The sequence below is a fragment of the Bubalus kerabau genome, chromosome 19 (assembly GCF_029407905.1).
Source record: "Bubalus kerabau isolate K-KA32 ecotype Philippines breed swamp buffalo chromosome 19, PCC_UOA_SB_1v2, whole genome shotgun sequence".
Classification (NCBI taxonomy): Eukaryota; Metazoa; Chordata; class Mammalia; order Artiodactyla; family Bovidae; genus Bubalus; species Bubalus kerabau.
The window spans coordinates 33,536,199-33,559,002 of NC_073642.1; the positions used below are offsets into that span (position 1 = coordinate 33,536,199).

At 53.8% G+C, this 22,804-nt stretch overlaps 1 long non-coding RNA gene across 1 annotated transcript in view; it reads right to left on the reverse strand.

Annotated features, from left to right (window-relative positions):
* Positions 1–22,804, reverse strand: part of LOC129633859 (uncharacterized) — an 86,419-nt gene that overhangs the window by 40,592 nt on the left and 23,023 nt on the right. The window contains exon 2 of the long non-coding RNA XR_008705333.1: positions 20,625–20,727. This is a non-coding gene — a long non-coding RNA (uncharacterized LOC129633859). The remainder of the gene's footprint in view (positions 1–20,624; positions 20,728–22,804) is intronic.

The window sequence follows — 22,804 nt, forward strand, 5'->3', positions numbered from 1 at the left end:
CATATAGTCAAGGCTATGGCCTCTCCAGTAGTCATGTACAGGTGTGAGAGCTGGACAAAAAAGAAAGCAGAGCGCTGAAGAATTGATGCTTTCAAACTGTGGTGCTGGAGAAGACTCTTGAGAGTCCCTTGGAAAGCAAGGAGATCAAACCAGTCAATCTTAAAGGAAGTCAACCCTGAATATTCTTTGGAAGGAGTGATGCTGAAGCTGAAGCTCCAATACTTCGGCCACCTGATGTGAAGAGCCGACTCGTTGGAAAAAGACCCTGATGCTGGGAAAGATTAAGGGCAAGAGGAGAAGCGGGCAACAGAGTCTGAAATGGTTGGATGACGTCACCAATCCGACAGACATGAATTTGGGCAAGCTCCGGGAGATGGTGAGGGACAGGGAAGCCTGGCGGGCTGAAGTCCATGGGGTTGCAAAGAGTCGGACACAACTTGGCGACTGAACAACAAAGCAAGCCCCTAACAGGAGAGGATGCATGTGAACAGGGGAACCGGTGAGACAGGATTGAGAGACTTGGCCCAGGCCTCCCACAACAGTCAGCCTGCCCCAGGTCCTGTCAACCTGACACCTCGGCTTCCATGTTCAATGCCTAAAACCCACTGATGAAGAGGAAAACCTGCCGTTTAAAATAAAGTGGAATTTGCCTCTCATTAAAATGAAGTTTGTCACTTCTATCATAAATTGTCCCTCTCAGCTGCAGAAAAGGTCCATTAACACATTATTTTTCCTTCTCCAAATGAGATGAGAGTGGGTAGGATTGAAAATCCCTGTGGACAGTAAAAAAGCCAGAAAAGCCCTCTCTCCTACCACCTCCAGCTGCCCCCCAAAAGCCAAAAAACTCATTGCAATTATCTGTCTGGGAGCAAGCTAGGGGAGTGCTGTAGCATGGTTCGTTAAGTTGCTAATTAGCAGGAACCAGCTTTGACTGTAGGGGTTGGGGGCCAGAGGAGTAGGTTTCAGTCTCTCCCTCCCCTCCTGCTAGCCCCCAAACTTATACCCACTCAGTCTCACCTGGTTCCTGCGCATTTGCTCTCAGAGCCCAGGTCTCTGCAGTAACCCTCTTCCTTTGAGGCCTCAGTCTCCACATCTGAGCTATAGACTCATCCCTGTGACTACTGAGGACTCATGGAGCCCTGGACACCGTCCCTGGGAAGCTCTGGCACAGACAGAACGACGGAGTATGCAGGGGGCAGGCTGGTGGGGGCAAGGGGTTGCTTGGAGCTCTGAGCACTTCCAGTTCCGATGTTATAACAATGATGACCTACGTTTAATGAGCACGTACTACATGCAGGGCTTGACAGAATGGACTCTTAATCTTGGCACAAGAGCCCCAAGAGGTCATCCTGCCCAATGTCTTTTACAGGTGAGGAGGCTAGTCATAGCAAAGTTGAGTGACAGCTACTAGGTGAGATCTGAAAAGAGGCAAGCCAAACTGAGCCTGGTCCCCGCCCACCCACCACCCATGGAGCCTCTGCATCTTAGTCCCTGACTCCATGCAGAAGGATGTGCAGTTCTCCAGCTCCTTCCGGTACAAATGGCCGTAGGAGACTGAGCTACTACTGTGCCTTGATACACAGGGTAAAGGCGCTTGTTTGGGGTCACACAGACCAGGTGAGTGAGGATTTTAATAATATAGTCTCCTACCTTGCACTCCCACTCCTGGGCATATATCCAGAGAAAAACATGGTCCAAAAGGATTCGGGCATCCCAGAGTTCACTGTAGCACCATTTACAGAAGCAAAGACATGGAAGCAACCTAAACATCCATCAACAGACGAATGGATAAAGATGTGATATATACAATGGAATACTACTCAGTCATGAAAAAGAATGCCATTTGCTGCAACATGGATGGACCGAGAGATTGTCATACTGAGTGAAGTAAGTCGGACAAAGAAAGAGAAATATTGTATGATATCGCCTATATACAGAATCTTAAAAGAAATTATACAAATGAACTTATTTACAAAACAGAAAGAGGCTCAAAGACTTAGAGAACAAACTTATGGTTACCAAGGGTGAAGGATAGGGAGAAGAGATAGTTACGGAGCTTGACATCAACATGTACACACTTTATATTTATATTTATATTATATTATATATATTATATTATATTTAAAATGGACAACCAACAAGGACCTACTGTACAGCACATGGGTTCTGCTCAATGTTACGTGGCAGCCTGGATGGGAGGGGCGTTTGGGGAAGAATGGACACATGTATGTATGACTGAGTCAGTTTGCTATGCACAATACTGTTAATCAGCTATGCATGCTAAATTGCTTCAGTCATGTCATTGCAACCTTATGGACTGTAACCCGCCAGGCTCCTCTGTCCGTAGGATTCTCCAGGCAAGAATACTGGAGTGGGATGCCATGCCCTCCTCCAGGGGATCTACCCAACCCAGGGATCAAACCAGAATCTCTTACTTCTCCCACACTGGCAGGCGGATTCTTTACCACTAGCACCACCTGGGAAGCCCTAATTGGCTATGTTGCTGTGCTGTGTCGCTCAGTCATGTCCAACTCTTTGCCACCCCATAGCTATAGCCCATCAGGCTACTCTGTCCATGGGGAAATCTCCAGGCAAGAATACTGGAGTGGGTTGCCATCCTCCAGGGGATCTTCCCAACCCAGGGATTGAACCCAGGTCCCCCACATTGCAGGTGGATTCTTTACCATCTGAGCCACCAGGGAAGCCCAAGAATACTGGAGTGGGTAGCCTATCCCTTCTCCAGGGGGACTTCCGACCTAAGAATCAAACCAGAGTCTCCTGCATTGTTGGCAGATTCTTTACCAGCTGAGCTACCAGGGAAGACCCTAGTTGACTAACTCCAATATAAAAGATTATTAAAAAAAAAAAAATATGGGCTTCTGCCCCCACATCATAGTCCTGGAAACTCACTTGCAGCCACGCAGTCCCCCAAAAGCCCTCCCCTCCATTACACTCACCCAGGAACCTGCCTGAGGCACAGCTGCTCTCCCTGGGCTCAGAGACCCTGTCTGTCCTGCCTACACAGTTGTATCTAGGCCCCATCAGCCCTCCCTTAAATTCTGAGAGCACCCCTCGGGTTCCTGCCAGCCCTCAGGCACAATATACCTGCTCAAACCCACACCTCCATGGCTCCAAGGGGGTCACTGGGTCGTGAGTTCTGGGAGCATCTCCAACCCCACCCGGAGCCCCGCCCACCGGGAGCAGCTCTGCTTACTGCCCCAGCAGATCTGAGGGCTGTAAGCTGGCCCACGCCCTTTCTTGGGTAGGGTGGGCGAGAGGAGATGGAGGCTGTGGAGGTGCAGTCTGGGAGGTGGTGAGAGTATGCAGGGAGGGTGCCTCCATTTCCCAGAAAGTTTTCTTGGTTCCTCACATGGGCAGGGAAGTGTGGGCCTTCACTCCCCTGAAACTATGGCTATGCCCAGCAGGTCTTTCCCCCGTCCTCATGCCCACTCTGTCCCCAGCCAAGCCCTCCAGCCCCCTGCCCAGCTCACCCAGGGCCTGCTGTCCCTCAAGCACCTTCCAGTTTAGATGGCACCTCAGAATCAAGGAGCAGCTGCTACCCGATTCCATTCACACCCCTGCGGATGCCAGAGATTGGGGGGCCTCCTGCGGGAGCCCAGCTCCAACCGTCCTCACCTAGTGCACACACACATCCACACACACACACTCATACACACAGTCCCAGGAGCCAAAGGGTGAGCACCCGCCACACACGCAGTCCATCTGCAACCCGTTCAGGCCTCTGGTATTGGTAATGAGAGCAGCAGGCCAACAGGTCAGGGGGCTGATGGCACTCAGCAGTGGCAGATGAAAGGAAATTTCCTGACCCGGGCTGAGCCCTGACTCTGGTCACAAGCATCACCAATGGGCGCTCCTGGGATCCGAGCCTCCCCCTTGCCCTGGGTCCAGCTGTCTGCAGAGGAAAGTGGCCAAGAGGGGCTAACATCAGTGCCTGGCATCAGGCCCTAAGCTTCTTCCTCAGCAGCTCCCAGCCCACAGCCTCAGTGCTCCTTGTCCCTGCCCAGAGAGGCCAAGGGCTCCATCTGAAGTCACAGAGCAAGTCAGAGACAAGCTGGCACTAGAACTCGGGCCTCCCATCACCTGGGCCTGGGACTCAGATGCAGTGTATGCTGTGAGGGAGGCAAAGCCATAGGCCCGACAGTCATCTCAGGGGCCATCTTATCTCCTAGAACCCAGGATGACTGTGCCTCAGGCCTAGAAGGACAAGCCTCAAACCCAACCCTTTCTCCAACAGGAATTCCTTCTTCAGTCTCCTTGGCCATGGCCATTAAGCCCCTGCTTGCACACTTCTGATGAGAGCAAACTCACTACCACCCAAAGTAGCCTGTCCATCTAAAGCTCTAACTGCTATCCCTCTCCCTGACCTGGGGGCAGGGGGCAGTCCATGGCTATTGCAGGTCAGGGTCTGGGGAAAAGGCTCTGGCCCCTCAGAGATTTCTGGACAGTCAGTGCAGAGCCTACCATCTTCTAGGTTCCAGTCCCTCCTTACTTTCCACTTCCTGTTAGAGTCCCTGTGGGCCCAGGTGGAGACCTAGGCTGGAGCACCAATGGCTGGGTGGCTGAAAACTAGTTCCTCACTCTCTCTGAAACAAGACAATTTAAGTAAATCCTTGGCCCCAGAAGCTCTGGCAGTGGGGATCCACCACACTCAGCCCTGAACAGGACCCTCCGTACTAGACACGACGGAGCCTCCGGTCATCTCCTCCTTCACACCAGACTCCCTGCTTCTTGTGATATGCCCTCCCACAGCCTGAGCCAAGGCTCTCTAGCACTCTGCCCTATGTCTGTGCCCCTCCAGGCCTAGAACAACAATTGTGTGGCTGGTCTTCTGAGTGCCCATTGCTAACAAGTAAGGGAAAGCCCCTGACTCTGAAAATATCTCCCTGCCAGCTTGGCCTGGCTCTGAGGTTGGTCCTGGGCCAGAAGCCAGAGGCTGGAGGGTCTCCCCCAAACCCTGGGCAGCAGCAGGCACCCATTGTCCCCCTGGGCACCCAGTTCCAAGCCCCTATCCCTCCATCAGCATCCCCACCATGCCCTCATTAGTACAGCCGGCTGTCCCCGAGCCCCAGGCTTGCTGAGTTACAGCCCATCCATCCCTCCCAATGTCCTTGCCACTGCCACCACGGGCCCATATTACGGCATGCACATCTGTCAGCCTGTGGCCGCCACTACCGCCACTGTTTCCAGGGAGACAGTCTCCATTTATGACATTATCAAAAAGTCTGGCCCCTCCCTCCCCCTCCCAACCCTTACCCCTGCCTCCCTTTATGGGGATGAAGATTTCGTCTGTAAATATCACCACGTCTTCTCTGCAGATTCTAACGGGGCCTGACTACGTAGGTGCTGCGGAGGAAGCTGCAACCACAGCACGCAGCCTCAGCCTGCTAGTAGGTGCACCAAGGCCTCACTCTGGCTGCCCTGGCCACCCTCCCTGCCCCACCCAAGACCATCAGAGAGGACCCAGCCCACTGCTCATCCCTGTACCCCCTGCTGCCATATAAGCCCTGAGGCAGAATCTGCTCACAGTGGAGGCAGGCTGGGGATGGGTCACCAACCCAGGGCTTTGGCTTCAAGGAGGGTAGAGACCTAGTCCCGGGAAGCCCTCAGCTTGGAGGCCCCAACATAGTGGGCCCTTTACCCATCAGCTACCAAATCCTTCTCCCAGCAGCCCTGCAAGCAGCAGGTGTTAACAGGACAGAATCAAGCATCTAAAATCACACAGCTGGTCCACGGGGGAGCTGAGATTGGAACCCAGAACCGGGGACTGAAAAGCTCCTTCCACCACAGTCCTGACTCCCCCACCCCCACCATGGCCTAAGGGTTAAGATCTGACATATTCTAAGCATTTTACATGTTTACATGTATTAATAATAAGTTAAGCTAAGACAGTAAAAGAATCTGCCTGCAATGTAGGAGACCTGGGTTTGATCTGGATAAGGAAGATCCCCTGAAGAAGAGAATGGCAATCCACTACAGTATTCTTGCCTCGAGAATTCTATGGACAGAGGAGCCTAGCAGGCTACAGTCCATGGGGCCACAAAGAGACAGGACTAAGCAACTAGTTGGACTTGATTGAGTGACTAACACTTTCACTTTCAAGCCTCACAATGACCCTATGAGGCCAGCACCACCAATATACCCATTTTCCAGACAGGACACTGAGGCAGAGCCAAGGCCACATGGCTTACAGGTGGAGGAGTCAGGATGCAAAGCCAGGCAAGCTGGCCCCAGAGCCCAGTTCTTAAGGCCTCTGCTCAGAGGAGCGATCTAGGCTAGCCAGGTGAGGGGTTCCCACCACCTTGGAGAGACTCAGTCCCTTCCCTGCATCCTCACCACGGAGATGGGCCTTGTCACCTTTCTCTGAGATAACACAGAGGAACAAAGCCCAGGCACTGGGCCTAACACATTGCACGGATTCACCCCAGCCCTTCCCAACCCCCAGTCCAGTCTTAGTCACAGAGGGATCATGAGGAGCAAATGTTCAAGATTTACTCAACTATCAAGGGCCGGGAAAGTGGTACATGAAAATATTATCATCATTACTGATTTGAGATCATCACAGTGGAGATTTGACCCCATCACTGTGGGTTTCTGACCTCACACCCCACAGGAGGGGATACACAGGACCATGGAACACTGAGGGTGCTTCACAGACTCTCTAGGCCTGTTACAACTGTATTCATTTCCAAGCCTGCTGTCACAAATCACCACAAACTTGGTGAATTAGAAATTTATCCTCACACTGTGCTGGAGGTCAGAATTCTAAAACTAGTTTCACTGGGTCAAAGTGAAGGTGTCAGCAGGGCTGGTCCTCTCCGAAGGCTGTAGGGGAGAATCCATACCTGGCCTCTTCCAGCTGCTGGGGCCACTGGCATTCCTTGGCTTGTGGCCACATCACTCCAATCTCTGCCTGTGTAGTCACACAGTCTTCCCCTCTCTGTAGTCAAACTTCTTTCTCCCTCCCCATTATAAGGACATTAGTGATTGCATTTGGGACCCACCCAGACAATGCAGAATGATCTCTCCATCTAAAAATCTTTAATTTAATCACATATGCAAAGTCTTTTTCCATATAAGCTAACTTCCACAGGTTTTAGGGATTAGGTCATGGACATCTTTGGGAGCCATCATTTAGCCTAAAACAGTCACCAGCTACCAACTCGACACCCCTCCTAGGCAATTAGCAGGTACATCAAACCTCACATGACCACAAGTTGAGTGCTTTGTTTTACCCCGAGCCTGATCCTGCCCACGTCCCCATTTCAAAAGTAGTTATACTCCCATATGCCCAGCTATTGAGGCCAAAAACCATGGGATCAACTCTTTTTTTTTCTTTTTTAATATTTATTTATTTGGCCACACTAGGTCTTAGTTGCAGTCCTCGGAATCTTTGACCTTGACTGTAGTATTCGGGATCTTTAGTTGCAGCATGTGGGATCTAGTTTCCTGACTGTGAATTGGCATTGGGAGCATGGAGTCCCAGCCACTGGACCACCAGGGAAGTCCCAACGGGGTCAACTCTTAGTTTCCCCCCTTCTCTGCCTCAGCATAGCTGATCCACCATCTGCAAGTCTCACTGGATTTCCCTTCAAAATCGATCCAGGATCTGACCACTTCTCACTGTTTGCACAGCTGCCACTTGGCTCAAGACACAACCCATCTCTCCTAGATTACTGAAGCAGCCTCCTCCCTGGGCACCCGCCTCCACAGTGTCCTCAACACAGCAGCCAGAGGGACCCTGAAAACCCACGTCACACTGTCAAAATGCTGCAGTAGCTCCCATCTCACTCAGAGCAAAAGCCTTACAATAGTCTCCAGGTTCTGGCCCCATTTGCTCTCAGACATCAATTCCCATACCCCTCTCTCCCTCTCCTGCCGCTTCTGCCACTCAGGCTTCCTCCCTGTCCCTCTTATAGGCCAGGCAAGGGCTGGGGGTCCTTGTTCCCTCAGCCTTGATTGCTCTTCCCAAGTATCCACGCAGCTCCCTCACCTTCTTCAGGTCTTTACCAAAAATCATCTTCTCAATGGGGCACCCTCACCACTAACATTTCCTTTTTCCCTCCTCCCTGATTTGTTTTTTTTCCCCTTGACTTTATCACGATCTAATGCAATACGTGTTTTGCTTATGCAGCTTGTATAATGTCTGTCTCCTCTGCTAGAATGTAAGTTCTGTGGAGACAGCCTCCTAGGTCCTAAAAAGTGCCTCGACAAGTTCAGTTCAGTTCAGTCCCTCGGTCATGTCTGACTCTTTGCAACCCCATGGATTGCAGCATGCCAGGCTTTCCCGTCCATCACCAACTCCCAGAGCTTGTTCAAACTCATGTCCATCAAGTCGGTGATGCCATCCAACCATCTCATCCTCTTGTCGTCCACTTCTCTTCCTGCCTTCAATCTTTCCCAGCATCAGGGTCTTTTCCAATGAGTCAGTTCTTCGCATCAGGGGTCCGAAGTATTGGAGACAAGTAGGTGCTCAATAAATATTCCTATCAATTGACTCCACAGACAATTATGGCACCAGGCACTGGGGAGGTACCAAGTGGTGAACAAGACACATCCCTTGACGAGGACCATCCAGGGCATCAAATACAGTGACAGGGAAGCGCAGAGTGCCATGGAAGTTCAGAAGGAGAGACTAACTAGGAGTTCATTGGCTAGATGAGGAGGCAGCAGGTACAAAAACAAAGAACAGAAGACCTGTTGATGGAACAAGGGAGAAGGCAGGAAATACGCCTAAGGGGTCAAGCGAGGACCAGTTCAAAGAGCCCTGGAGAGCAATGCAAGGGGGTTGAACTTCTCCCTATGAGCAGTGGCAGGGACTGAAGGGAAGGACATCGCAGGTGTGGGTGTCTGGGGGCTCCCCTGCTGCGGATGACTGGCAAGCAGCCTAGATGTGGGGAGAGGCTGGGGTGCAGGGCCCACCAACCAGGCCAGGGGAAGGAGCAGGAAATTTCCTCAACTTGTGGCCCCAGGCAGGAAGTGGCTCAAGACACAGTGACATTCTGGGGCCCCCAGTATGCCCAGGACTGTGCTGGGGGAAGACCTTGGGGAAAATTAAAGCCAACAGTTTACAACAGATGCTGGACTGTACAGCTCTAATGGAGCCAGGAAACAGGAGAGCAGGGTGGCGTCACAGACTGAATTGTGTCCCCCAAAGCTGGTGTGTTGAAACCCTAGCCCCCAGCATGAGTGTACTCAGAGTAAGGAAATAATTAAGGTTAGAGAAAGTCATAGAGTAAAGCCTTAATCCAATGCCTGGAGAATCCCATGGCCTGTGGCCTGCCAGGCTCCTCTGTCCATGGGATAGCAAGAGTCGATAGGACTTGATAGGACTTAGCGACTAAACGACCACCACCTTAAAGGAAGAGACACCAGGAACCCCTCCCTCCCGTCTCTCCCCCTCTCCACGCTCCCTCCTCACTCCCTCTGCCTTGTGAGTACACAGTGAGAAGGCAGCCACTGCAAGCCAGGAAGAGAGCTCTCACCAGAACCTGACCATGCTGGCATCCTGATCTCAGACTTTCAGCCTCAGAACCAGAAGAAAATACATTTCTGTGGTTTAAGCCAGCCAGTCTACATCATAGCCACCCAGTCTTTTGTTAGAGTCATCAAGCAGACTAAGACAAATAGCAAAGTCAAGGAGAGCTTCCTGGAGGAGACAAGGTTTGGGGCCACCCTAGGGCTTGAAGACAAGTTAGATCCTGGCTGGCTGGACCTGGGGTCACACAGTGGACACCAGCCAAGGCCCTCCTTCATCGGGTCTGCAAAGTCTCAACAGCTTCTTCGGGGTTTCATTCCTCTGCCGAGGAGCACAGAGATAGCTGTGGGATTGATGGAACTTTGCAGCTTCCATAAAGTACAACCAGACCCCTCAAGACGGGGTTAGGAGGTCAGAATATTAAGGTTCCTAAGCACTGGATCCCCACATCCCTATTCTGCTCCCGTCAAAGGTAACTCAGCCTGGTCTGGGCCAACCAGGAGTCAACATGCCAGGGCCTCCCCCAACTCAGGCTCCCACCCCTATGGGGGCTACCTACAAGTGGAGACCTGGGTTGGGCTCTGAATGACAGGATATGCAGAGAGAGAGAGAGAAGAGCTACAGATGAATATAGAGAAGGTCTACAAATGAATATACATTTTTATAAGACATGCTTAATTAAAGTAGATTAAAATTAATTTGCTTTAAGAAAATTAGAAGTGCCCTAGAGGATTTCAGAAGCAGGACAAAGTCCCTGAATCCAGAGGCTCCACAGAAGGGCCTGGAAGTGGGGAAGAAGGAGGGGCACGCACGCCTTTCCCTGGTGGCTTAGATGGTAAAGAATCTACCTGCCAATTCAGGAGACTCAGGAGACATTGGTTCGATCCCTGGATCAGGAAGATCCCCTGGAGAAGGGAATGGCAACCCACTCCAGCATTCTTACCTGGAGAATCCCATGGACAGAGAAGCCTGGTGGGTTATAGCCCATAGGGTCACAAAGAGTCAGACACAGCTCAGTAACTAACACTTACTTAACCATTCTCTGCACAAGGAATCCTCAGAAGGATGTGCCTCCCACTTACACAGCCCTCTGTACACCTCAAGATGTGGTCCGTGGGATAGCAGGCCCATTCAGCCCCATTATAATCAGGAGAAACTGAAGCCCAGAAAGGGCAGTGACTTGCCCAAGGTCACACAGCACACCTGTGGCAGGGCTCAATGGGGAGCTGGTCCCTTCTGCCAGCCCTGGATGTTTTATTCAGCATCCCAAAAGCCCCCCCACCCCACACACAAGCCACCCCCTGACTGAGCTACTGACCCCCAGGATCCTCTCATCTGCAGGGCAGGGACTTTGGCTCAGTGACAGTCTGGCTCCTCTGAGGCCTGGCACAAGGAAGGTGGAAGGAAGCAGCCTGGGGGTTGGGGACAGGAGGCAGAAAGGGAAAGGACCTGAAATCAACAAGCGTTCCAGAATTTTAAGCAGTTTTTGGAGGAAAACGAGGAGCAGGTTCAGCTGTAGCAATTTGCTCCAGGGGAAAATTATGTTCCCGTGCTCTATTATACAGAACAGAAGGAACATTTGGTGGGTTGAATACTCGTTAATTTATTTCTCTGTTTGTTAATGGGCCTGACGCACGCGCATGCTCCTGTACACACACATACCCCCAGGCGTCAGCAGGAGATGGCGCTGGGCTCCCCGAGTTTTCCTGCCACCCTCCTTTGAAGTATCACTGTGATTCTTACACCCTCTTCTCAACGTGGATGCCAGGGGTCTAGAGGGAGGCAGTGTACAGTTCAGAGACGGAGGTGAGGTAAGAGCCCCTCAGTTTCCTCATCTGAAAAATGGACTTGGCAAATGGGATGATCCAATGTATTGGGGCAAAGCCTTTGACCTTGGAACAAGTGTAATAAGACACGTGAAGTCATTTCGAGAGTCTAGAGACATGCAGGAGGTCCCAACAGAGCCCGAGGAAATGATGCTCCAGTGAAAGGCTCCTTGACACCTCACACCCAGGAAGTCCAAATGAGGACCATCACACTTTTGCTTGGCCCACAATCCCATCTTAGAAAACAAGGCCACTCAGGCCAGACTGACTTCCCCCAACCCAGACTCAGTCTTCCTACCGCAGGGCCCATCTCCAGCATCTACCCCCTCCACCCACTTCTCACCATCCAGAAGCTACCCTCCTCCCCGCTGTGACCCCCTGGGTCTCCTCCAGATCCAGCACCGGCACCAGTCTCCCCACCAGGCTCCCTGCTTTCCCTGCCACTGGCTCCAATCCATTCTCTCCCCATGGGGGCCAGAACGGAATCTGAAAAGCACAAATCAGATCCCTTCACTCTCCTGCTTTAGCGCTCTCAGAGCTCCCCCCACCCCCACTCCGAATAAAACTCGCCTCTGCTGGGGCTCCCCTCTCCCTCCTTCCCCATCCACCAGCGTGCTATCTTCCTCCTGGTCTGCAAACACATCCAGCTCCTTCCCATCTCCAGGCTTTGGTCTAGTCGTTCAGCCACCCTAGAATGCCGTTTCTTCTCAGACTTGAGATCACCTCTTCAGAAAGTCCTGCCTGGATCCCTTCCCCTCCAAAGTCACTCAGCCCACCCCAGCCCTCCCTGCTTCTTGGCCCTGTTTACTTCCCTCCCAGTTTCATCACAGTCTGGCGCTATTCAAATGATTTGAGGTTTGGGACTTTGCTGTTGGTCCAGTGGTTAAGAATCCACCTGCCAATGCAGAGGACACAGGTTTGATCCCTGGTCCCGGAAGATTCCACATGCTGCAAGGCAAACACCCTAGAGCCCAGGCTCTGCACCAAGCGAAACCACTGCAACAAGGAGGCCGTGCGCTGCAATGGAGAGTAGCCCTCACTCGCTGCAACTAGAGAAAGCCTGTGCACAGCAACAGAGATCCAGCACAGCCGACACATTTTTTAAAAAAGAGAGAGGATTCCCTCTGCCTAATGACAAGTGATGTGAGGTTTGGCTCACTGCCCCTCCCACAAGAATGGAAACTACGTGAGTGCAGGTGGAGTCTGTGTAACTCCCCTCTATCTGCAGAGCCTAGAAATAACACCCAGCACTTAGGAGGTATTTTATAAACACATGAATGAATGGATAAATGAATGAATGAAGAGACAGGGAAGCTCTAAGCCAGAGGGGTTAGTGAGAAGCGGGCCAGGGATCCCTGATCCCAGTGTCATCTGCCCCAGGCCCTGAAGGGTCTCAGCACCTCTTCTACTATGAAAAGGGAACAGGCAAGGATGAGATGTATGGAGCGGCACCTATGATCTAGGACCTTTTATCTAAACAATTGCATAATGCAGTTACAGATCTGAGACTAAGGCCTGAGTCCTGGCACTGCCACTCTGTGCATCTCACTTGACCTCTCTGAGCCTCAGTTTTCTCATCTGTGTAATGGGGATAATAACAGGACCCATCTCCCAGGACTGTTCTGTGGGTGAATAAGATCTTGTTTTCAAAAATATGAGATGATGAAGATGATACAAAGACCCCATCTCTTGTAAGTGAGGAAGCAGGAAAGGTTGTGGGAGTTGTCTGGGTCCCACACTGGAAAGGGGAAGCTAGGACTAAATGCAGACTTGTGTGACTCAGAATCCAAGCTCGTGCCCGTGTGCTGGTGAGCCCCGGGCTGGGAGTGGGGAGTGGCGCACAGGGGGCCTGTCTGCCATCTGTGCGTCAGTGGTCGTGTTCCCTTGTTCCCCAGGTGAAGTGACTTAGGCGCCCCCCCACAACCCGGTTCCTGCAGGTTCAGCACAGAGATACTTTAGGAGGCGGGGAGCACTGGCCAAGGAGAACAACTCAGATCCCACTTCCCCTCCCACCATGCCTGAGGCTAGGGAGCTGGGGAAGAGGCAGTGGCCCAAGCCCCAGACAGGTAAACTGAGGCAGCCTAAGAGCAAGCCTATGCAGAGACTCCCCAGGGTGGTCTAAGGTGGAGGAACGGGCAGGTCTGAGACTCAGGAAGTCTGAGAAGAGGAGGCGGCCCCCACAGCAGGGGAGGAGGAATACCACTTAGCAAGCACACCCTTGTCCACCCCCCAACACACACGCGTGCGTACGCGCACACCGCAGCCAAGGGCACAGAGCAGGGGGAGGCGGCAGGACTCCGAAGACCCTGGGGTCGGGTATCTAAGGACAGATTCGGGGAGCACCCACTCCCACTCAGACAGGCTTCTGGGGTTGGAAGGTCATCAGTGAAGGTCTAGAGACCTAGAGGTAAGGTCGCCCTGCTGAGATCCTGCTTAGGTCCAGCAAGTGAGGGACATGGCAGCCAGAGCCAAGGTGCCTTCAGCTGGCGGCTCGTGCACATTAAGAATTATTCCTCTCACCAGCAAACAATTTGTTACAATATCCATAGCGCGCTTTTCCCAGCTGGGTGCCCTCCCATACATCCTGGATTAATCCCAGAAGTCACTCCATTCATTGAGGACATGCCTGAGTGTGCCTCCTCTTTTATCAGGGAAATTTTTCATTGTTTTGAAGCACTCATAGGTTTTAATTTGGGGTTGAGATTTTAAAGCCTCCTTCAGTGGTGAAGACATATGAGGCAGCTTGTGGCTGGAAAGATTACCTCTGACCTCCAACCTGAAAGGGCCCAGAAGAGGCCAACAGACCCTCTAGAGGAGGGGAACAGAGAACCTCCTCTCCAAAGAGCCAGAGACTGAAGGCCTCAGTGTGGCATGAGACACACCCTTGACCTCTCTGAGCCTCCCCAAGAGAGGCAAAGTCGAGGAGGACTGCATATTTGAGTGACCCTCTACTGAGCACACTCAGGAGAGTCTGTGAGATGCTCGCCTTTAAATCCCGCAGACCTGGGGGGTAGTGGGGCCACATTGAAGGCTAAAAGTTGGGAGTTCCGATCTTAAACGACCTGGGACAGGTGAATCATTATCCTCTCTGACTAGGATGAGCTCAGTGCCACCCTAGGCTGCTGTGCAAGCCCAAGTTCAGAGTGGGTCTAACTGAGGGCCTGGCACATAGTGGGTACTCGGTAAGAGTGACTCTCCTGGTTGGGCCTTCCCGGAGGTCCAGTAGTTAAGACTCCAAGATTCCAACACAAGGAGCGCAGGTTCGATCTCTGGTTGGCAAACTAAGATCCCACATGCTGCATGGGGCAGCCAAACTGAAAAAAAGAGTGGCTCTCCTGGCCTTCCCAGCCCACCACAGATCCCTTCCACTTCTCCGGCTTTCAGTCTCTTGGCCCTCAAGAAGTCAGACCCCCTGGTTCCTTAATCCAGGCTGCCCTCAGGGTGACACCACCTCCAGCCAGAGCCTCTCCACAGGCCTTGCCAGCCGGGGTAGCTGCCACCAGCCCCTCCCAGGCCTTGCACAAGGCTGCCATGCTTCCCACCAGAGGTCTGGGGAGTCCTGTCTGTGCACAATGAACCCATGCCCCCGCTCGCCCACAGGCACCATGCCAGGCCCTGTGCTGGGATCCAGGCTGCAGGCCTGCTGTCCCCCTGCCCTGAATCAGGAGACAAGTGTCCCACTCCCACTTCCTAGTCCCCCACCCCCACCAGGGGTCCAGGGCTGGGGCTTCTCTAGGCTCTGAGTGCAACCCCCCACCCTTCCAACCCCAACCCTAACCCCATTACCACCCCCTTCCTGGTTTTTGCTCACACTATTCCTAACCAGCCATACCCTCTCTACATTCCTCCTTGTCCCACCTCCTTCCCCAAATTCTCCTCAACACTAAGGTCCAGCCTCTTCCAGGAAGCCCTCCCTGACTTCTCCAACCCTTATGTCCCTCCCTTTCTCGGACTCCCAGCATTTCTCCTCAGTCCCACTAACTTCACGCTGCTACCCAAAAGCAGGAACCGTGTCACCTACTTGTTTTGGGGCCACCAAGCCCAGTACCACTGAGTACTCAGGAAGGGTGGGATCATTAAATGATTCAGAGAGAAGGGGATAGAAGTCTCCCACTGATGAAGTAGACACCTCTGTGAAGAGCCATCATTATGCCCATTGTGCTGATGGAGAAACTGAGGTTAAGAGAAGAGAAGCACTTACCCAAGCAGCAGGGCTGGGATGTGAACCAGCCCCAGCAAATGGTGCTGTTAAGACACAGTCCAGGGAATTCCCTGGCAGCCCAGTGGTTAGGATGCTGTGCTTTCACTTGGGGTTCGATTTCTGACTGATCAGGGAAATTAGATCCCACAAGCAGCGTGGCTTGGACAAAAAAAAAACACAGTCCACAAATCCACATTCCACTGACATGACCCGCCAGCCCTGCAGTTCACACACGCTACCTCGTGTGACCCTCTGCTCCACTGGAACCTGTGCCACCTGGAGGCACAGTTATGGCTAGGCACAGAGAGCCCGAGAGGTGGGGTCACTTCTCAAGGCCACACACACAGCCGCAGCTCTGGAGCTCGAATCCAAAGCCTCTCAGTTCCCAACCTGGTCAGAGTGCCTGACCCTGACTCCTGTGACATGGTCTGTAGACGAGCCTGCCCACCTTGGTGCCCTCCCTCCCCAGGCTGTGGGTGGCCCTGCCTGTCCCCAGCCTGCACATTGCCTGCTCCCAATTATCGGCTGAAACCCGGCACTCCGGGGAGCACCCACACGGTCGGCTGGCCTTCTGGAGAGGCCTGGCTCTCACGGTTCCGGGTGTTGACACAGACAGCCTCGCTGCGATGGCTCCCGAAAAGTAGGACACGTAGGGGGAGGGCAGGGAAGCAGGTGTGGGTAGAAACCCTCCCACCACCCTCCTCACCGCCTGGACTGAGGGCCCACCAGGGAAGGGTCTCCTCGAATGACCCTGACAACTCCCGGAGGCAGACCCTGTGGGGCCTGGAGCAAAAGGCCTGGACTGGCCCACTGAGGGGAGAGGCTTGCCCCATGTCTCCTCCAGCTCGTCTTAGCTCAGTCACCTGGAGAGCCCCGGGGGGCCATGGGAAGAGAAGCCTCTTTCAGCAAAAACCCCTCTCTGCATCTAGGGGTCACTTCACTACTCCCTTATCTGTAAGTGGGGCTCAGGTAATAGAGGCTTTCACATTCCAGACACTCGGGGAGGCTAGGTTGGCTTATCTCGGCAGGATCCGAGGAGGCAGCTCTCCTGGGCCACCCAGCAGACTCTCAGCTCCAAGCAGGACAGACCCAGTCTCCCAAGAAATCGGCCAGGTAGCACCGAGCCCAGAGGCCAGGCTGGAAGGCAGGTGGACACGCCCACCCAACAGCTATAAAACCACACCCAGCACGTCACCAGGGAGCCTAGGGTCTCAGAAGCCAAGAGGTACTGCCCTCTATGCAGACTATGTGCTCCTGAGCACAAGCTCAGGCCATGTTCACGGTTACAAACTGTCATCACCGCATCCCAGCCTCCTCCCAGTTCCATCCTGGCCTGAGAGACAATGACAGAGGGTTCCCATAGAAGGCACCAGGATGTAGGGTTCAGGCTGGAGCCAGAAGGGCTTAAAGGCTAAAGGGTAGAAGTTAAGACAGTTCCCTGCTCTTTGCCCTTCCCATGCCAACCTCCCCCCCTGACTGTTGAGCAGGAAGGAGGTGCAGCCCACCCCATCACACACAGCCATCATTCTCAAGGCTGTGGGCGCCCATCTTCAGTGTCCCCCACTCTCTTGTCTGCAGCTCAGGCTCCATTCCGTCTCTCTCCAAGCCCAGCTCAAGCACTTTTATTATTCAGAAGAGCCTCTTGATTGAAAAGGCCTCTGAGGCATCTCACAAATAAGAATCCTTTAATTGGGAAGTTGTTAACTTCTCAAAGAAGAATTTTAATTTTGCTTCCCCACCACCTCCTCTCCCCTGAAACCTATGAAAACTATGGACTAGAAACAAAGACAGACAAAGCCAAACACCCCGGGGCACCCCCTCCCCAACAGTGCCAGCATCCAAGGCGGCAGAGACAGAAGTGGCAGCTGCCCCTTGCCAGTTTGCACAGACACCACAGACCCCCACCTAAGAAGTATGAAGGCCTGTGGGAAGGCCTCGGACCTTTCCCTTTGGGCGTGCCTGCTCCATCCCCCACTCACCACCCACACAAAGGGTGGCAGATGGCTGAGGGGTTCAAGGATGACAGGGCACCCAGACAGAGGGGTGGACCACGTCTATTGGCTTCCCAGAGCCTGACTCTTGATGCACATCTCCCCACAACCCTCTCTTTTATCCTCCGTCACACTGTACTACAGCGGACGACTACACTTAACTGAGCATTTACTATGTGCCAGACGTTGCTCTAAGCTCTTACGTGTACCAACCAACTTAATCTACACAAAGTCAATGCTGTTACATTCCATGTTTACTGAGGAAGAGACTGAGGCCCAGAGAGTGTAAGTAAATAGCCTGAATTTGCATCATTAGTGAGAGGCAGAGCCGGGACTGGATTCCAGGCAATCTGACCCCAGAGTGGGCATAATCCAATGGGCCACCTTCATCCGCCGGCCCCCCTCCATGGCCTGTGCGCTCCTCGAGGATCAGGGCCATGACCAGCTCATCTCTGGGTCCCCTACCAAACAGCCCCAAACAGCTGCACTTAGGAAATGTCTGCGATGTGAATGATGAAAAGGAACAAAAGGAGTGGTTAAGAATCCGCCCTTCAGCTATGCCCATGCGCAGAAACTAGAGAGGAGCCTGGAAGCTGCAAGCAAAGATTATCCCAGGAGCCACACCCATGGGTCATCTGCCCAGCATGTGAGCATTACTGGGTGAACACACGTGCACAGGGAGGGGCAGGCTGGGAGGGGCCACCTGATGGGCCCAGAGGTCAGGGAGGCTTTCTGGAAGAGACACCTACCCCCAGCCTCCTTCCATGGCTCTCCAAAGTCATGGGTCACCTCCCCCTCTCCCCCTAGGTAGGGGCAGAAGGGAGGCCTGTGTGACCAGTAGCACTGATTCAGGAGTCAGCAAGTGTCCAGAGCGGGGGTGTGTGCCTCTCCTGCAAGGAGACCTGGGCAGAGCTGGCCACAGAGAGAGAGGCTTGATTTAAATGCCATCAACCCCACCAGGAAGTGAGAAGTCAAGGGCTATGGGCATCTGGGACCCCCAACTTCACCTGCCCTTCCCCTACCCCATCAACCCGCCCCCTCCCCTCAGACCACAGGAGCGCTGGAGGAACAGGTGGGAGGAGGCAGGAGACAGCAAAGAAAGACCTGGGCTCCCTCCAGGGTTTGGCTGAGTCAAGTCTCAACTCCTCAGCAGGCCTCAAAGGCTTCCGGTGACCAGCCTGCACTGCCCCCCCATCCACCTCCTGGGCACCTCATTCCACAAATACTCCAAAGTCTCCACCTCTATACCTCTGCTTAGCCTGGGCCCTCCCCCTCTTCCCCCAAATCTTTTCCACCCATCACAGCTCCACATACATCATCTTGTTCACGCAGCATTATTTATGACACACCAAGGAAAACAATCAAACCCCACCACAGAGAATTGGTTAAACACGCAACGGCACACACAGGCTGGAACATTACGCTGCCATTAAAAATCACATTCCAGAGCGGTATTTAATGGTGGGGAAATTATCTTGGCGTAGTATTAAATGCAAAAGGCAGGTTAGAAAACAGTAAGTACAGTTTGATCCCAATTATGATATAAATACATATTTTGTAAAAGACTGACGGGCAAAACACCCAAGTGCTCACATTTTCTATGGAGAACACACAGGCTTCTTTATTTATCGGAAAAATAGAACATTTTAAATGAATCCTACAGCCTTCGAGGCTCAGCTCGGGCACCCCTCCTCCAGGGCCCTCCAGCCCCCCAGCTGAGAAGGCGGCCTCCACTCTGCGTTAGTTCCCCGACTCCCTGCACACTGAGCTTCCCGTGCTCACGCTGTTGCCTGAGCAGTTGGGGGGGCAGTGGGGGGTGGTGGAGGGGGCTGCAGTGCTCCCCCCACCACGAGGGTAGGGGCAGGGCCCAGCCACCACCTCCCTGCCGCCCCTGCCCCCAGCCCTCCCATCACCCCAGGCTGCCTTGCAGAGAATCCTGACCACCTGCTCTCTCCCCATCTCCCAGCAGCAATTACAGGTTAAACTGGAGGGCTAATTAGCTGCTCATTCCACCCAGGGCTGACTGATTAGCAGGAATATCTTGATGGAGGTAACTGGACTCCAAAACGAGGAGGGCCCGGGAAGGAGATCCTGCCGTCTGCTCCCTGTCAAACCCTGCAGCTTCCTGAAGGGGAGGACGGCGTCGGCTGAGCCTCAGCCATATCACAACTGTTCACCCAACCCTTCAGGAGAAGGGGCCGCTAGGTCTCCTTCCTCTGAAAAACTGGGTTAACGTTCCAGCCCAACCTACTGTCCCAGCCCTCCACCAGCATGCCTTCTGTTTAGCAGACCTTCTCATGGGTCACGGAGGCCTGTCAAGAACAAAGCATTAGCCCAGAAAAAGAGTGGAAGTCACTTGTTCAAGGTCACAGGCAAGTCTAGCGAGGCAACAACCCAGGTCCCCCCCTCCCCCCACATCAACACCCTCTTCGGGACTTGCTGTGGCTTTTCCACATTCCCTCATATGGGACCAGAGTGGGGGGGCCTGTCACCTCCCACGTGCTGGGTGTCCTGCTCCTCATGATAGAGTCCAAGAGGCCATCTGCTCTGCTCGCACAGACAGCCAAGGTCACCTGGCTGCCAGTGCCTGTCACACGCACACACCTGGGGCTGAGCCTCTCCTGCCTTGAAGGTGTCAGGACTCACACATTTACTCTGGCTCGAAGCCCCGTGAAATTCCCCACGTCGGAGCCAGTGCCAGCCTCCTGACAGTTCCCTGGACCCTGACTGTCTCAGTCCACACATTCCCACTCCCGCCTGACCTGCAGTCATGCACACGTCTGGTCAACAGTGTGACAGGACCAAGGACAGAGCCCTTCAGCTCACCACGAGAGACCTCCCACGCCACATGGGAACCCGACAGCCAGCGCGTCCAGGAAACTGTGTTGCTCAGAAGAATGCCCCAGGCTTCTGAGCTGGCTGCCGGTGCCCTGCCACAGCCGGGACTAGTGGGACGCCCATGGCCACAGCAACCCTCCTGGACTTGAGTTCAGGCCGAGGTGGGAGATGGGAACCCCCCGCGATGGCCTCCCCACAGCCTCTTCCTCAGGGACACCACATCCACCCCCCATGGCCCACCTGCACCTCCCAGGCCCAGAGCAGCGTCTTACCTCAGGTCAGGTGGGCTTGTAGGGAGTGTAACTGGGAGGGGGCCTGGCGATCTCTCTCTTTGCCTGTGGGCTCGGGGGCCTCAGGGCCTGTGAGGGCAGGAGGCTGCGGGAGAAAAAGTCAAACCATCAATCAGCCAGAGCGGGGGCAGCACGGGACGGTTCTGGGGGGCAGTGGGGGGCCACGCACACAGAGGGTCTGATCCCACTAGGCTGGGCAATTAACACTCATACATCTCACACCCAGACTCTCTCTCCCTCTTGTTGACACACTCACATACACACTCGCATGTGTTCTCACTCCTTTGCACACTTGTGCTTATATACACACACACAGCACGGAACTGCAGCACGCCAAGGAACTGCAGCACGCCAGGCCTCCCTGTCCCTCACTATCTCCCGGAGTTTGCCCGAGTTCATGTCCATTGAATCAGTGATGCTCTCTAACCATCTCATCCTCTAAGAAAAAGACCCAAGTCCCTTTCTGAGCTATTGCCAAGAGGTTCCAATCCAATCAGTGTTTCTCAAAGTGTGGGACACGTGCCACAGGGGTGCATAAGGGGATTCTAGGTGGTATGCAAACAACTTTATTTTCATAGGTGTTTATTTTTCCAATGACAAGCATATCACAGCTGTGATTTTATGGATGTGTGGCGTGGGGAGCACTGGGTAATCCACCTTCAAATGTGAGTCAACACGAAGACAAGGACTAAGACAATGCAAGCGCGGTGGCGCCCAGAGGCGGCTATACCTGCAATGGTGACAGGGAAAGGCAGGCGGCCAGCACGTCACAGGGCCTGGCTGCCCGCAGCCCTCAGGAGGGTCAGCAGTTCCCTTCTTCTCTGGCGGGCCAGGCCAGCCTCCCCTTGTCCTCTTAATTCCCCTTATGGCACCGTACAACACAGGCCTGGACCCCCGGGGGACTCACAAGGCCTTCCTGACAGGATGGATGGAAGCGTGGATGACTGCAACTCGGAGGTGGTTATCATAACGTGAGCAGAAGATGGCAAAGGCCTCTGAGTCCCTTCCAAAGTCAACATTCCATCAAGTCTAAGATGCAAAAGTGGAATTCCTAGCTACATGGTAGGTGAATATGGAGGAACCCTCTAGAGGCAACTCTTCTTGTTTCCTGGGCTGCAAACTTCTCCTCCAAGGAGGAGGCGGAGAAATGGGCACTGAGCAGGTTCCAGGGTCCACCTGGGCTTTCCCATCCTGACAACAGAACCACGGCAGTGTGAACCCAGTAAGAGAGGGCCTGCCTAGCGCCACAGGTCACCAGCCCCAAATTACACTCCCTGCTGCCAGCAGATCCCAAGGGTGCCTCCCCGTGGCTGCTGACCCTGGAGGACAGGACCAGACAGAGGGATGCTAGCCCGGCTCAGAGGGGTGGCCAGAGTCTGGGCCATTCCTCAGGCCTGGGTCCTCCAAGCCAGGCCTATCCAGGCAGGGTACCCTGCGTGGCTGCCCAAGCTGGCTCCCAGTAGATTGGCACAAGTCAGCAAGGCCCAGGCCAGCCCAAGCAGCCCCGTCCCGGGCAGGCCTCCAGACCACCTGGCTGGCAGCCCTGAGTCCAGTTCCACCTGAGCTGGCAGGGCAAACCATGCCCACAGCTCTGCTCCGAGTACCCAGCTGCCATGTTCCACGATAATGAATGGGCCTCCCGCTCCCTTCTCCCCAAACCTTCCGGAAGCTCCCACTCTCCTCGGTGGCATCACAAGGAGTTGCTATGGAAATGGGACCACAGGCAGAGTGTGACAATGATTTGGGGCAGGGGAGGAAATGCAGGGGGAGCCGGAAGCTCTGCTGGACATGGGGGGCGGGGGTGGGGGCTGCCTGTGTGCCAAGTCCTAGAAAGAACATGAGATCCCAGCTGCAGGCCTCAGAGCCACGGAGGGTAATGGGGACTATGGCAGAGGTTGGGGGGGGTGGGTGCTTCTGACCTGCCCACCTGGCTCCTTGGCCCTTCAGTGGAGCCCGGGGAGCCCTGGAAATCAGATGCCTGTGTGTCCAACAAAACTAACATATGCCCTGAGGAACATGAGCGTTTCATGGAAACAGCTACTTTGGGGGGACTAGAACCCAATAAGTGCTCAGCAAACACTGTGATCAAAGAGAATGATACTGGTGTATGTATATGCACATATGTGTGTGTGTGTAAGAGAGAGACAGAGACATGTGGCTGT